General features: G+C 41.0%; 1 pseudogene; it reads right to left on the bottom strand.

Moving 5' to 3' along the window:
• Nucleotides 1-3,484: 3,484 nt before the first annotated feature.
• Nucleotides 3,485-15,663, bottom strand: LOC110929984 (annotated as a pseudogene).
• Between the last annotated feature and the right edge of the window lie 200 nt (nt 15,664-15,863).

The following is a 15,863-nucleotide window of genomic DNA, read 5'->3' as shown; positions in this document are numbered from 1 at the left end:
ACCGTTAGAAGTGTTCTTTGGTTCTTTTCGGTGGTTTATTCGGTTATCGGATTCCTTCCTTTTATCCAGTTTGATTCTTTTTTTGGGTTAAACCAAAAATTGAACCATACCATATAGAATTTAAGTACTTCAAAACTAAATCACAAATTGCGTTTGAATTTGGTTTGGTTTTCGGTTGCAATTGAATACAACGAATTCATATTATTGGGTTTATTCAACTAAATATAAAATATGGTTTACCTTGGTTATTCGGTTTATCATGCTACATATAAACTAAATTCATTTTGTTTGTTTCGGGTTTAATCGTTTTTTGTTTTCTAATTTAATCGTTTTCCGTTTCGTAGCAACCACCAATGAATTTTCAAAATATCTTAGGTTGAAACATAACATCATGTAACAAGTTGTTTCAGAAAAACGTTTTTGTCATGAGTTTGTCCAAATTTAACATGTGAATGAACTTGAATGTTCAAAAATTGTTGAGGAACGTTTGTAAAACAAAACAGAAAGTATATTAGTTTTTTATGTGCACAAAAAAAAAAATGTTAAGGGACTTTTGTAATATAAATAAAAAAGTATGTTAGGTTTTTATGGTGTTTGCCCAAAAAAAATACAAAGTAACAACATAAGTATTTGTTAATGAAAATAAAGGATGATTTTTTTTTTAATTTTTTTTTTACAAAATATAGCAAGTTCAAGCATCACGATTCATATTTGTTTAGTATCTAGTAACTTTTACTTAATAAAACCCTGAAACTTAATTGTAAATTACATAAGTCCATAGGTTTTATATAAAATCATATGCTTTAAAGGCTGAATATTATATGAATAAACTGATTACGTAACTTATGTATATAACTACAGGATAAGCTAGCTAACAACCAAACCGATGATAAGGGGAGTGGGGGTGGTCACTAGTGATAGAATTCCATCACTCACGAGCATCAAATCAACTCCTGCCATGTCATCAGCCACTATTCTATCACTAACAAGCATTTTGTAGTGGCGGTGATCGCTAGTGATAGAATTTCATCACTCACAAATTTTTTTAATTTTTATTTTAAAATTAGAAATTGTATACTAATAACAGATAAAGTGAATGAACAGTATAGTTGTTTTAAAGGTTTTTTTATATGTGTTATTTAGTGGTTTTTTACATGTGTTATGTGGTTTTTTTATATATCTTATGTAACTTGAGTTTGTTTTTTTATCGATGTAATTGACATAACAAAACAAACCGATACCGATCAAATTCCCGCCGTGTTGGTATATTTTTGGTCATATCATGATTTTTTTTCTCTATTGGTTGCTATAACGAGTGTCAGTACCGTAATTAAACGAACTGATATCCACCCATCGCGCAACGCACGGATTTAATAACACTAGCTAACAATAAAACACTAAATTATAAATTTCATTAAAATTAAAAAATAAATTACATAGCAAAATAAAAACAACTAAACATTGGAAGGGTGGGACTTGCTCAGGTTCGTCTTGCAACCTAAAGCGCGTCGGCTCGCCAAGATTCGCTCGAACCTTGGGTCTTACGGGATTTTTCTTCGTACCCGAACCTCTTTTTTCGAACCCCCACCTCTCTTGCTTGAACCTTCCATGTTTGTTGTAAAATTCTTTTTGAAATCAAATGGAGGATTGTTTGATTTTTTTGAAGTGAGTTGGATAATTTTTTATATGAAATGGATTGGGTTTGATGGGTTTTATATAAACATTCAAAAAATAAATACCCCCGACGTTCAACCCCCCCCCCCCCCCAAACGGTCACCTTCAACGTTCCTTTTTTGATTTTTCCACGCGTGATTCTTTCAACGCGTTATTGTTTCAACGCGTGATACAAAGGGTGGCGGCGGTGTGCTATATTTTTTAACGAGTGATGGGGTGGCCATCGCGGACCACCCCCACTCCCCTAAGCTAGATAACAACCAAACCGATAATTATTTATATATTTGAATATAAAAAATAAACTAGAAAATAACAAAACCAAACCGATAATGATAAACCAAATTAACGTCTTTAACCGATAATAATAATTGAAATAAAAGAATAAGACATAGAAACTTATACCTAGTAAAATTACAAGTATAGTATAGTTTTCAATAGAGGTAAAATGGTTATACACTTATACGTAGAGAGTTATCTATACATATAATAAAATAAATCACATGAGGACACATGGCATTTTATGAGTTGATCTCAATTATTTTTTCCCTCCTAAATAAATAGATATAGATAATATTTTTTAATAAGATTCAAATAAAAGAAATATTATTTTAATACATGAATTTTATCTTTTTATCATTTACCCTAAATAAATAGATATAGATTATATCTCAAATAAAAAATATATTATTTTAATCCATAAACTTTATCTTTTACCATTTTATTTTCCATTTATATTTATCATATCTTTGCTTTATAGTAGATTAATAAAATTCAATTATAATAAAATAAACATGTAAATAACTAATGGCTTTATTAACGTTTTAGACTTTTAATGTAAAAATATCAATAAAATATAAGTAATAATAAAATAAATATATAATAACTAAAGTTGGTAGGCGTAATTCATATGAGATTATTTTGTTTAGAATTTTTTTGAATTTTTTTATTGTTAGTTATTTTTACAAATTAATCATTTTTAATTGGTTGCTTTTATAGGCGAGATCGTATACTTCCATATGGTAAGGGGATGCGACAACCGAGCGACAAACGAGCTGAGATACTTTCACTTTGTCATTAGACTTATGTAGTATGTATATGCAACTTTCTTTTATGCACGTTTAATTTTAGTTTCAATCAAGACCATTAAACATTCAAATTAGATAACAATGAGAATATTACAAATAAGACAACCAATGTGGTGTATTAAATTTTTTTTAGTGAAATCTGAATTATTCGTTGTATTTTTTTTTTACCTATGATATGGGTTTTTAAGTTTATTTTATTTATATTAAAATTATTTTTATTATTTTAATTAAAACCAAACAAATTTAAAGTATTTTCATTTGTTAAACCACGTGTACACGTGGGCTCTAACCTAGTAGTATATATAAAGTAGAAAGTTATATATGTTAGATTTGGGAAGACTTTAGTGATAGAATCATATGTTTATCAGCTTCGCAAGCTTCTTTATATGGGACCAATGGAATTGCCTCCCCTTCCAGCAAACTTGTCAAAAGTTATATACCCAACTTATTTTCATTCCAAGCCCTTGTATTATAGACGGTCACAAAAAAGACACCCAACTTGAAAACAGTCACACCTAGCCTCATTTTCAGGACAAGATATCTGGTTTATTAAACTTCTATGTACCATACCCCAGCCATGAAAGTAAAAGAAATTTAAAACCCAAAAACTGCGCAACAAAAGTAATTCCAACATACTTGTTTAAATCATGATAAAAAAAATAAAAAAAAAAAAAACCTACACAAAATCCACTAAAAGTACTGATCCGGAAAACCTGCATTTTCGCTTAATCAACTTCCTCCATCTTGCTCTCCGCATCAGCATCACCTTCCTCGAGAGCAGGCATGTCGATATCACCGTCACCACCATCCTCATCAATGCTCAAACCAAGCTTCAGCATTCTATGGATCCGGTTACCAAATGTATTCGGGTCATCCAAACTAAATCCGGAAGTCAACAATGATGTCTCAAACAGCAGCATGACCAAATCCTTGACCGACTTATCATTCTTGTCAGCATCAGCTCGCTTCCTCAATTCCTCCATAATCGCGTTCTCAGGGTTGATCTCCATGGTCTTCTTGCTTGACATGTAGCCAGCCATGCTTGAATCCCTTAAAGCTTGTGCCTCATGATTCTTTCCATGTTGGCAGTCCAGCCGTATTCACCTGTAACCAAACAGCAAAGGGAATCCACCACGCGGTCTGAAACAGTCATCTTTTCAACCTTGTCACCCAACACATCCTTCATCACTTTACACAGACCGTCGAATCTCTCCTTCAAAGCTTCCTTTTTCTTCTTTTCGTCTTCGCTCTCGTCAAGTTTTAGACCTTCTTTGGTTGTGGAAACCCGCTTCTTACCAGCTGACCGACTGCATACTCGTCAATCGCGTCCAGCCGTCCACCATGTACAACACCTCATACCCTTTTTTCTTAAGTTTCTCCAAGAACGGGGAGTTCTCTATGGCCTTCTTGCTCTCACCAATGATGTAGTAAATGTTGGTTTTGGCCCTCCTTCATCCTAGTCACATAGTCCTTTAAACTGGTCATCTCATCCCCACTCTTGGTGGAATGGTATCGAAGCAATTCCGCAAGTTTCGTCTTGTTTTGAGAATCCTCATGGATTCCCAACTTAAGGTTTTTGGAGAAAGCTTCATAGAACTTGTTGTAATCCTCCTTGTTCTCAGCGATCTCCTGAAACAGCTCGATACACTTCTTGACCAAATTCTTGCTGATCACTTTCAAAATTTTGTTCTGTTGCAGCATCTCACGAGAGATGTTAAGAGGGAGATCTTCGGAATCCACGATACCCTTAACAAAACTCAAACATTCTGGAAGGAGCTCCTCACAGTTATCCATGATAAAGACGCGGCGTACATAAAGCTTTATGTTGTTTGGCTTTGACGACGGGGGTAGCCCAAAGGCAAATAAAAACACCAATATGCAAAGAGCTTAAAAGGTTGAAAGGTTCATTGGATGAAAAGCTGAATAATGAGTGAATCGAGGAACAGTAACTAGTCATGTCCACCAACTCATCTCACCAACTCACGCTCACCAACTCACAAAGTCAGAGCAGGTCTGTACAGGCACACCCTATTAACCAGGGGTCCAAAGCCTTGAACCCCAAAAGGGGAAACCCTCCATAAGCAAACAGGTTCCACTAGTATAATCCATACTATTTCGAGAGATGTCTTCCACTATAAGAAGACAGCTCAAAGACACTTCCGGGACATTCCGAAAAGCAGAGATTCCTTAATCTCTTGTCATTCAAGAGTTCTTTGTCACCTCCAAATAACTCTTCATCAGATTCATCCCATTTGCTTTCTTTTCTGGATTCGAGCTAGTCTCGAAGAAAGAACTTCAAAGCAAATATCTCAATCATACTAGTGAACCTCCTTCCACGTTTTGCAAACGTGGAGGGACCCCGCGACCTGCGTTAGGCAAAACTGAACCCTTCAGCCCTTTTGCCTAACCAGCTAAGCTACCATCCTTGGTCCCGTGTTTGTTGCATCAACAAGTTGGCGCCCACCGTGGGGCTACGCCGCTGCTTCTCCTCAAAAGAGACCTGGTACGTGTAGCTCCTTTCGTTCAAAATCACCATGTCAGAAAGTGGATCTCCGGGGGAGGTGAACCAGATTCCTAACACCTCTACTCCGGGAAGTGGTCAAGCTCACACAACAATAACAACGCCTTTTTCAACTCCGGGGAGTACACCCGAGTTCCTCACCTTTAACACACCAACCCCATCCAGATCTGGAGCTCCGTCTCCCAACGTTGGTGTGTCTGACACTCCTACACGCGTTGAACTTACCCCCGAGGGGGTCGCTAATAACTTCCTTGAGTTAAGATCACTTCTTAACCAACATGTGAACAGAGAAAGGGAAAAAGGTATAAGGATTCGTCTAGACTATGACGAGCCTGAGCCGACGTTGTCTCCTGGGCCACCTCTACCACCCTTTGTTACAAGAGGTGAGGCTGGTCCCAGCAACCCTTCAAACTTTCATCCTTATTTGTCTACTATGACAAACCCCACTGTTCATCCTGTTCTTTCTTCCCAACCAACCGCTAGTGGTACTCCTCTGGGACACGAGTTAACCCTCGACCAACTCCTACAATCCCCAGTGACTAGTTGTCCCACTTCTCTGAATACCACATGGGAGCAAGCCCTGTCCGTGCTCCCTTTGGCACGAAGTGCTGTTACCAGCACCCCTCTTGGGGTAAGTTGCTCGGTTGGTCCTGGAAGCCTTCAAGGTTTCAATTTCGTGCCCAATGTGATGTCTCAGATGATGGCCCACTTCCCTTGGCAGCATTTCATCAATCAAGTGCTGGCCACCCAGGGAAACCAAGGCAATAATAACAACGGAGGCACGAGACCTGAAGAGGACTTGGCTAAACCTTACAAGCCAAGCAACCTTTCATGCTTTTCAAGACATATAGCTGATTATGACTTCCAGTCAAAAATCAAAATGCCTGCCCACATCAAAACATATGATGGGACCGAAGATCCTGAAGATCATCTTCAAATCTTTACTGGTGCTGCTCGAATAGAAAAATGGTCGAATGCTGAATGTTGCCTAATGTTCATGCAAACCCTCATTGGGTCCGCTAGAATTTGGTTCAACGACCTTCCTGCTCAAAGCATTCGAAGCTTTGATGATCTCAGCAGAGGCTTCCTGGCAAACTTCTCCCAACAAAGGAGATACGTTAAGGACGCGACTGTAATCTTTCAAATAAAACAACGAGATGATGAGAGCCTACGAGCATTCATTGAACGGTACAAGAAAGAAGGGCTAACCTACGTGGGGGCTGATGAGAAAATGAGGGTTGCCGGTTTTATGAACGCTATAACCTCTAAGTATCTCACACGAGATTTCAACAAATCTCTACCCAAAACCTTGGAAGAAGCCCTTGAAAGAGCCGAGGCTCACATCCGAGGAGAAGAAGCTGTTGACATCAAGGAACAAAGGAAAAGGGGTTCTGGCTGGCGAAGTAGCAGTCCAGCTAGAAAAAGAGGCAACTTCAACTCTTACGACAGACGCCCAAAAGGTTCAGACCCTCGAAGGGTTGAAGGGCGTAACCCTTCAAGCAGAGATAAAAACATGAGTTTCACTCCTCTCACCAAAACCCCTCAGGAGATCCTGGCAACGGAAGAGGTCAAGCAAAACTTCAGACCTCCCAGGCCTCTTCCCAAAAGTCGGAAAAACGAGAACTCCACTCAGTTCTGTGAATTCCATGAAGAAAAGGGACATCACACCAATGATTGCTTCCAACTGAAAAAGAGAATTGAAGAGGCCGTCAAGTCGGGAGAACTTGCCCATTTGGTAAAAGGAGTTCGAGACAAGATGGCTGAAAGCAAAGGTAAGGAAGTAAACATGGTGTACTCTGATGACAGGGCCCCTTACAAGAAACAACGCTTGGAAGCTTGGGAGCTTCAGTGTGTCTGCTTCCCCCCAACAGAGAAGGACCCACTACCTGGCCCTCTTGTGGTCGAAGCCCTCGTAGGGACCTTACAAACATGCAAAGCATACATAGACACAGGAGCAGCCACTGAAATCATGTTCGAAAAATTCTTTAACCGATTGAGCAATGAGGAGCGTTCAAGGCTTCAACCCTCCGGGACTTCCATAAAAGGTATCGCTGATATAACCTTGAAACCTTTGGGGCAAATAACTCTTGACGTATGTTTCAGGGAAGGTCTAAAGGAAAGGACTCGATCACTAACCTTCGTGGTTATCAATATCCCTTCCAACTATGATGTGATCATAGGGAGGCCCGGACAGTGTGCATTTTACATGGCCGTATCTATTGGCCATGGTACTGTCAAGTTCCCCACTGAGAGAGGGATTGCAACCCTCCAACCCTCTCAGGAAGCCTACCTGATCGAAGGAGAAAGTCCCGATGACGAGAAAGACAAGCAGGGGATAGTCATCAACCCTAAATACCCCGAACAGCGGATAAGGGTCAACCCCAACCTTTCTCAAGAAACTCTTTCATACCTTGAAAAGCTGCTAAAACACCACAGCGATGTATTCGCCTGGTCCCCCGAAGACATGACCGGGATTCCTCGAAGCATTGCTGAACATGAGCTACGGATACCACCAAACGTCAAGCCAGTGGTGCAGAAGAAAAGAAGCCTGGCACCCGAAAGAAGCCTAGCAGCTTGCCAAGAGGTTGAAAAACTCGTATCAGCTGGCATTCTTCGAGAAGTTAAGTACCAGTCATGGATTGCTAATCCTGTTATGGTTCGAAAACCTGATAACTCTTGGAGAATGTGTATAGATTTCAAAGATCTTAACAAGGCTTGTCCTAAAGATTGTTACCCACTCCCAGAAATTGATCTCAAGGTTGATTCACTCACGGGATACCCGTTCAAATGCTTCCTCGATGCATACAAAGGCTATCATCAGATCCTCATGAAAAAGGAAGACGAAGAAAAAACGGCTTTCCACACCGACAAGGGCATTTTCTGCTACCAAAAAATGCCTTTTGGCCTCAAGAACGCGGGAGCCACTTACCAACGGCTCGTCGATAAAGCCTTCGAAAGCCAAATTGGAAGAAACATGGAAGCATATGTCGATGACCTGGTGATCAAAAGCAAAACGGAATACCAGATGCTTGATGACATCCAAGAAACCTTCAAGAATCTTAGAAAAATCAACATGAAGCTTAACCCCGAAAAATGTTCGTTTGGGTTTGATGAAGGAAAATTCTTGGGCCATATTGTGGGAAAGCAAAGCATTAAGGCCAACCCCAACAAAGTAAAGGCTGTCCTCGAAGCTAAACCGCCAAGAACCAAGAAGGAGGTCGAAAGCTTGAATGGGAAGCTTGCAGCCTTGAAACGTTTTACATCAAAACTGGCCGAAAGATCTCTACCATTCTACAAAACACTCAAGAATTGTTCAGATAAAAAAGATTTCAGATGGACCGATGAGGCTGAGGAAGCTTTTAATCAAATGAAGCAGCACCTTGCTTCACTGCCAGATATCGCAGCACCGGAAACCGGGGAGCTCATATCGGTGTACCTCTCAGTAGCCGATGAAGCCATCAGTGCCGTCCTAACCATTGAAAGGGATAAGGCTCAGGTACCCGTCTATTTTTTCAGCAAAACTTTAAAACTGGCTGAAACCAAATATCCTCCCCTTGAAAAATTAGCCCTAGCCTTGGTCCAAACAGCCAGAAGGCTTAGAAGGTACTTCCAAGCACATCCTATACAAGTGGTCACTGACCAACCCGTTAAGAACGTGCTTGAAAAACCTGAAAACTCGGGAAGATTGGCAAAATGGGCAGTGGAACTAGGTGAACATAACATCACCTATGTCCCACGAAAAGCAATCAAAGCTCAGGTTTTGGCTGACTTTCTAATAGAAATCCCAAGCCAAAAGACTGAGGAAGTAAACACCACAACCACTGAACCCTCCAACCCTGAAGCCTGGAAACTGTTCACAGACGGGGCTTCAAGCGTTGAAGGGTCAGGAGCTGGTATAATCTTAATCAACCCTGAAGGGCTAGAATTCACATATGCTCTTCGTTTCAACTTTCAGACCACCAATAACGAGGCTGAATACGAAGCACTGATTGCTGGTCTCCGGCTAGCCAAAGAAATGAAAGTCAACAAGCTTGAAGTGTTCACTGATTCACTATTGGTATCAAGCCAAGTCAATAACAGCTATGTTGCCAAAGAGCCCAACATGAGAAGGTACAAAGAAAAATCCAAGGAATTAATGAACACCTTTCAAGCATGCAACATCAAACAAATTCCAAGATCCCAAAACAAAAAGGCAGATGCCTTAAGCAAATTAGCGTCCCTCACATTCGCCCACCTCACAAAAAAGGTGTTGGTTGAAGTGTTGAAGGCTCGCTCAATTGATGAATTGGAAGTACAAGATGTGGTCACCGAGGAAGGTCCAAATTGGATGACTCCCATAAAGAAGTTCCTTCAAAACAATGAACTACCCAACGACCAAATGGAAGCTGAAAGGGTAAAGATCAAAGCAAGACAATATGTGTTGCAAGGAGAAATCCTCTATAAAAAAGGATACCTTGCACCATTACTAAGGTGTGTGGGCCCTGAACAAAGCAAATATTTGATCAAAGAAGTGCACGAAGGAATATGTGGAGCTCATTTTGGAGCTAGATCGGTGGTTGCAAAGCTTATGAATTTGGGATATTTCTGGCCTTCAATGCATCGTGACACCGCTGAGCAACTAAAGAAATGCGATGCCTGCCAAATCCACTCACCGATACCAAAAAGTCCCAAACACGACTTGGTTCCCATAACCTCAGCATGGCCATTCCATAAATGGGGAATGGACATTGTCGGTCCATTCCCTCCAAGCAAAGGGGGAGTAAAATTCCTATTGGTAGCAATCGACTACTTCAGCAAATGGCCAGAGGTTAAACCCCTTGCCAAAATCACAGGAAAACAAGTCATAGACTTTGTTTGGGAGAATATCATATGTCGCTATGGGTTACCAGGGGTAATTGTCACTGACAATGGGAAACAATTCGCCGAGAAACCCTTCAGCCTTTGGTGCAAGGAGTACAGGATCAACCAAATCTTCAGCTCAGTGGCCTACCCGCAATCAAACGGCCAGGTGGAAAGAACCAACAGAAGTATTGTAGAAGGTATCAAGACAAGATTGGGGAGATATGAAAGTAATTGGCTGGAGGAATTGCCTAGCGTTTTATGGGCAATCAGAACGACGGAAAAAACAAGTCACAAAAAGACACCGTATAGCTTGGTATTTGGATCCGAAGCCGTAATCCCAGCTGAAATAGGAGTTGTAACCCAACGAGTTGTCAACATGGATCCCAATATAAACACACAAGAGACCATGTTGAACTTGCAACTCCTAGAAGAAGCCCGGGATCAAGCAGCAATACAAGAAGCCAAATACAAACAAAGGATGGAGGCCTATTACAACAAAAAGGTCAAGAACGAAAGATTCAAGCCAGGGGACCTAGTCCTCAGAAACAATGAAGCCAGCAAAAAGGAAAACCAAGGGAAACTAGGCCCAAAATGGGAAGGTCCTTACACCATCCTCGAAGCACACAAGGGCGGATCCTATAAGCTGGCAGATTCAGAAGGCAAAAGGCTTCCAAGGCACTGGAACGGAAAAACCCTTAGAAGGTTTTATGTTTAGAAAGTTTGGTTTGTAGCAAAACAAAAACCTTTTGTAAAAGCAAATGTTGCTGGAATGAATGAAGTTACTTTATCAAACTTGTCTTTCTATCCTAATATCAGGTTGAGAACCTAGCAAAAAACTCCATGGCAAGGGCCATGTAAGGGGATGAGCTCCCAGGCCATATCGCTCAATAGGTTCAAGGGTTGAATGGACCTATATAAGGGGTGAGTTCCTAAATCAATACAACTCCATGAGACTTATCAAAGAAAAATAATAGTGTCTCATAGACAGGTTTGAACAGCCTACACCAATCGTTCCTTAAGTCTAAAAAATGTACCCAATAAACAGACTTACGAAATCAAACAAATCACAACGAAATAAAAGAAAAGGATAGATACTACGTCTTGATGATAAACACTAAGGCAAAGTGACTGCAGCACTGAACCCTTTAAAGTGTAAAAAACATAAAGACAAAGTAAACAAAGGCAAGGCAAGAAAATAAAAATAAACAAGCCCATCAACCAAACATACAAACCAAATCAGACGCTACCCAGCGTTCAACCAACAGATACTTAGCTTGAAAGGTTAAAGGCTCCAACCCGGCAGCAATCATACAAAAAAGCTTGAAGGGTTGAAACCCCACAAAACAAACCAAGCAAGTAAAATAAACAAAAACACCAAACCATCATGTCATAGTCAGAAAGGCCATAAAAGACCTTCATCAGATAGTCAAAGCAAGCCCTAGTGACTTGCAGATAAAACTAGTGTCCAACGGCCATAAAGGCCTAACCAACCATAGGAACCTTAAGGGTTCCCAAAACCTAAACATTGTTTAAAATATTACAAAACATTAAAGTGTTTGCTAAGAAAGCTACGAATAAATGTCAGTTGCCAGAAGGCTTGGAACCTTCACCCTTAGACTTTTTAGCTTTCTTTATCTTCTTTCCCTTCACACCTTCTTCACCACCAACCGCAGAGGTTTCCAAACCAACATCTTTCGAGGTCTCAGGCAGGCTGGAAAGAGTATCATCACTGTCCCCGGAGTAAGACCTCTTCCTCGACAAAGAGCCCAAAACCTCAGCACAAACCTTCTCATTCAACCCTTCAGGCTTCAATCCCTGTAAAACAGACAAAGGCTTACCAGAGCAAGAGGATACCTCATGAATATAAGGGTAAGTTAGCCTCTCCATCTGCTCAACAGAAGCCTTGAAAACATCAGAAGCCTCGGGGCGATACATGGGTGACTTCTCCAAAGGTTGCCCAGATTCATGAAGTTTATAGCCAGCAGTAAGGCCTTGATGCTTCCCCAGGTTCAGCAGCTTTGTGTAAACATCACCCAGGGCAGAGTTAAATTCCTTAGAATGCAAAAGATAAGTCACAACCTGCTGAAACCCATGCTCGATCAACCACTGATTATCCGCAGTCACCTGACCAACGGAAGCCTTCAACCCCTCCTTTTCTTCACGAAAAGCCTTCTGTTGGACAGACAAGGCCTCTCGATCAGCCTTCAACTTCAGCAAATTAGCTTCAAAGCTCTTCTTCAAGTCACCCATCTCAATAGCATGCATCTTCTTCAAATCCTCAATCTCCTTCTTCCAAGCTGCCTCCTTCTCTGCAAACCCAGCCACTTCCTTCTTCATCGATGCAAGGGAGGATTTCATCTTGTCTTTCTTTTTAGAGAAATCCTCATACTCCCGCATCCTTTGGCGAAAGCGTGTAATCCCTTGGGGAAGCATGGCTGCAAGGTTGCAAGTAGTTAAAACCATGCGAGCTAACATAGTGTCATCATCCATCTCAGCAATAGCTTCACGAACGGAAGGAGGAGCAAGATGACTAAGAGCATCTTCACAAACAGCAGCATCCTTAAAAGTGTCATCATTCTTAACCAACCAAGAAGGCACATAAGTGCCCTCAGGGTTCAACCCTTCAACGTCTCTACTTGACGATTCTTGAACAGGGGTAGCAACACCCTTCTTCCCTCGAACCTTCTTACCACGCACAACTAATTCCTTCTCCTTCTCAACCTCTGCCTCAGCCTGATCCTCAGAAACTTCGATGTCATCACTCAAATCCACTGGCTCAGTGAAAGTGGATTGAGGAGTAGCTTTCAGTAAACGACGAGATAACCGGCGAGTTGAAGGCTTGGAAACATTGGACTTGGTAAAACCCTTCACATTTTCAACACTGACATAACCTGAACCCTCATACCTTTGCTCAGAAGTCCTCACAACAACATTTTCACCCGGAACAGTCGGAGCATCCTCAAAAACCACATCGGACGTATCGTCACTCTTGATGAAGTCCAAAGCAGACATAACTGCCAAAAAACAAATAAAGAAAATAAGTCACAAACAAAGTAAGACGAAAAGGCATAGGGGAGAAAATGCATACCAAGGCCATTTCTCATCAACACCGGATCACGATCAACCTTTGCCCAAATATTACTAACCCCTAAAAGCACTAACAAATGTTCGGGAAAAGGACGAACCCTGGAAGGGCACCCCCGAATGGCTGAAAGAAAGGCATCATTCAATTCAGACTCGGAAGGCTCCGGATCGTTGAGAACAGCATCCGGATGCCTCCACACCATTTTGAAAGGAATGATGGATTCAGAAACCCAGAAAAACGTATTCTTCCATGATCCAAGGGTCGTAACCATGGAGGAAACAAGACAAGTTTCAACCTTTGTGTTCTCAAAAGTAAACCAATCCCCGTTTTTGGCTAACCGGAAGAACCTCCGAAAGAGCAACAACGAAGGATCATAACCTAAAGCACGACACAGCACTTCAAAGTGCAAAACCCTAGCCATTCCTTTCGGGTGCACTTGCCCAAAAGACACTCGATAATACTCAAGCACATTTAGAACAAAAAACGAAAAAGGGTAACGAAGATTAGACCACTCAAAATGCCGACAGTACAGAGCAATAAAACCAGGAATCGGTTTGTCAATGGAAGCATCGCAAGCAGGGGCGGTTGGATTAAACTGTTTATCAATACCATGTTCAAGACAAAACAGGTCAACCTCCTCTTGTGTCAATCGAGAAAATGACCTCGCTAAATCCTTAAGGGCACCCATGATCGGAAAAAAGTAAAAGTGAAAATGGAGAGGAAACTAACCTGAGAAGAGGAAAACTGCGAATGATTGAAGGGAAAATGATGAAGTTTTGTAACCGTAAAAATGAATATAAGAGTAAAATAAGGGTATTAAAGATAAAAATAAAAATCTCTGCCAATCCGCCGCCTGACACATGTCCAATCAACTGTCAAATCGATTAAATTTCAAAATTCAAAAAAGTAACCGCCTCAAACCCTTCAAGCCTCCAAACAACGAACCCTTGAAGCCTTTACAAGACATGCATAAAAGTCAGAAGTCTTTGAGCATAATACCCCAAAAACCTCTGACTTGGGGGGCTGACGACGGGGGTAGCCCAAAGGCAAATAAAAACACCAATATGCAAAGAGCTTAAAAGGTTGAAAGGTTCATTGGATGAAAAGCTGAATAATGAGTGAATCGAGGAACAGTAACTAGTCATGTCCACCAACTCATCTCACCAACTCACGCTCACCAACTCACAAAGTCAGAGCAGGTCTGTACAGGCACACCCTATTAACCAGGGGTCCAAAGCCTTGAACCCCAAAAGGGGAAACCCTCCATAAGCAAACAGGTTCCACTAGTATAATCCATACTATTTCGAGAGATGTCTTCCACTATAAGAAGACAGCTCAAAGACACTTCCGGGACATTCCGAAAAGCAGAGATTCCTTAATCTCTTGTCATTCAAGAGTTCTTTGTCACCTCCAAATAACTCTTCATCAGATTCATCCCATTTGCTTTCTTTTCTGGATTCGAGCTAGTCTCGAAGAAAGAACTTCAAAGCAAATATCTCAATCATACTAGTGAACCTCCTTCCACGTTTTGCAAACGTGGAGGGACCCCGCGACCTGCGTTAGGCAAAACTGAACCCTTCAGCCCTTTTGCCTAACCAGCTAAGCTACCATCCTTGGTCCCGTGTTTGTTGCATCAACAGGCTTCTTCTTTGTGTCAAAGAGATCAAAGGGTGCTCTCTTTGGAACAAAAAGAATCGCCTTGAATTCCAACTGACCTTCAACCGAGAAATGTTTTACATTCAAACGATCCTCCTAGTCGTTCGTTAGACTCTTGTAAAACGCAGCGTACTCTTCTTTGGTAATTTCTTCGGGCTTCCTCATCCAAATAGGCTTTTGTTTGTTTACCAAAGACCATTCGTGTGACACTTCCTTGATCTTTTTCTTCTTCTTTTCTTTCTTCTCCTTCTCTTCATCAACTTCCTCCACTTTTTCTTCCTCTTCTTTCTTCTCTTCCTCGTCCTCATCATCCGAAACTTCCTTTTGAGTCGTTTTTTCAACCCACAAAGATATCGGGTAGCTGATGAATTCAAAGTGTTTTTTAATCAGATCTTTAAGCCTGCGTTCCTCGAGGTATTCTAGCTGGTCCTCTTTTAGGTATAGTGTCATTTTGGTCCCCCTGCCAAGGGTTTCGCCAGAAGTGTCTCTAGTAACAGTGAAAAACCCACCGGCTTGTGACTCCCAAACATACTGCTCATCATCATTGTGTTTGGTTGTCACCACCACTTTATCAGCAACCAGATAAGCAGAGTAGAAACCAACACCAAACTGTCCAATCATGCTAACATCAGCACCAGCGGCGATTGCTTCCATGAACTCTTTGGTGCCAGATCTTGCAATGGTGCCCAAATTGTTCACCAAATCTGAAAGAAAAAAGTTTATCATACATAGTTATAAGTCACAACATCTTTTTGTGTAGTATAAACCTCACCGGCTTTGGTCATTCCAACTCCACTGTCAATGATGGTCAATGTGTTGTTGGTCTTGTCAGGAATAATGTGGATGAAAAGCTCCGGTTGTGCATCTAACTTGCTCTTGTCAGTCAAGCCTTCGAAACGTATTTTATCCAGAGCCTAAAATGGTACACAAATTATTCTGCTTAGCAATATCATTCAGTAAACATCGTCAATCTGTTTATAACAGATTATTAGTTCTTGAA

This window comes from Helianthus annuus, chromosome 3, assembly GCF_002127325.2.
Source record: "Helianthus annuus cultivar XRQ/B chromosome 3, HanXRQr2.0-SUNRISE, whole genome shotgun sequence".
Classification (NCBI taxonomy): domain Eukaryota; kingdom Viridiplantae; phylum Streptophyta; class Magnoliopsida; order Asterales; family Asteraceae; genus Helianthus; species Helianthus annuus.
This window is presented reverse-complemented; position numbering and strand designations above follow the sequence as displayed.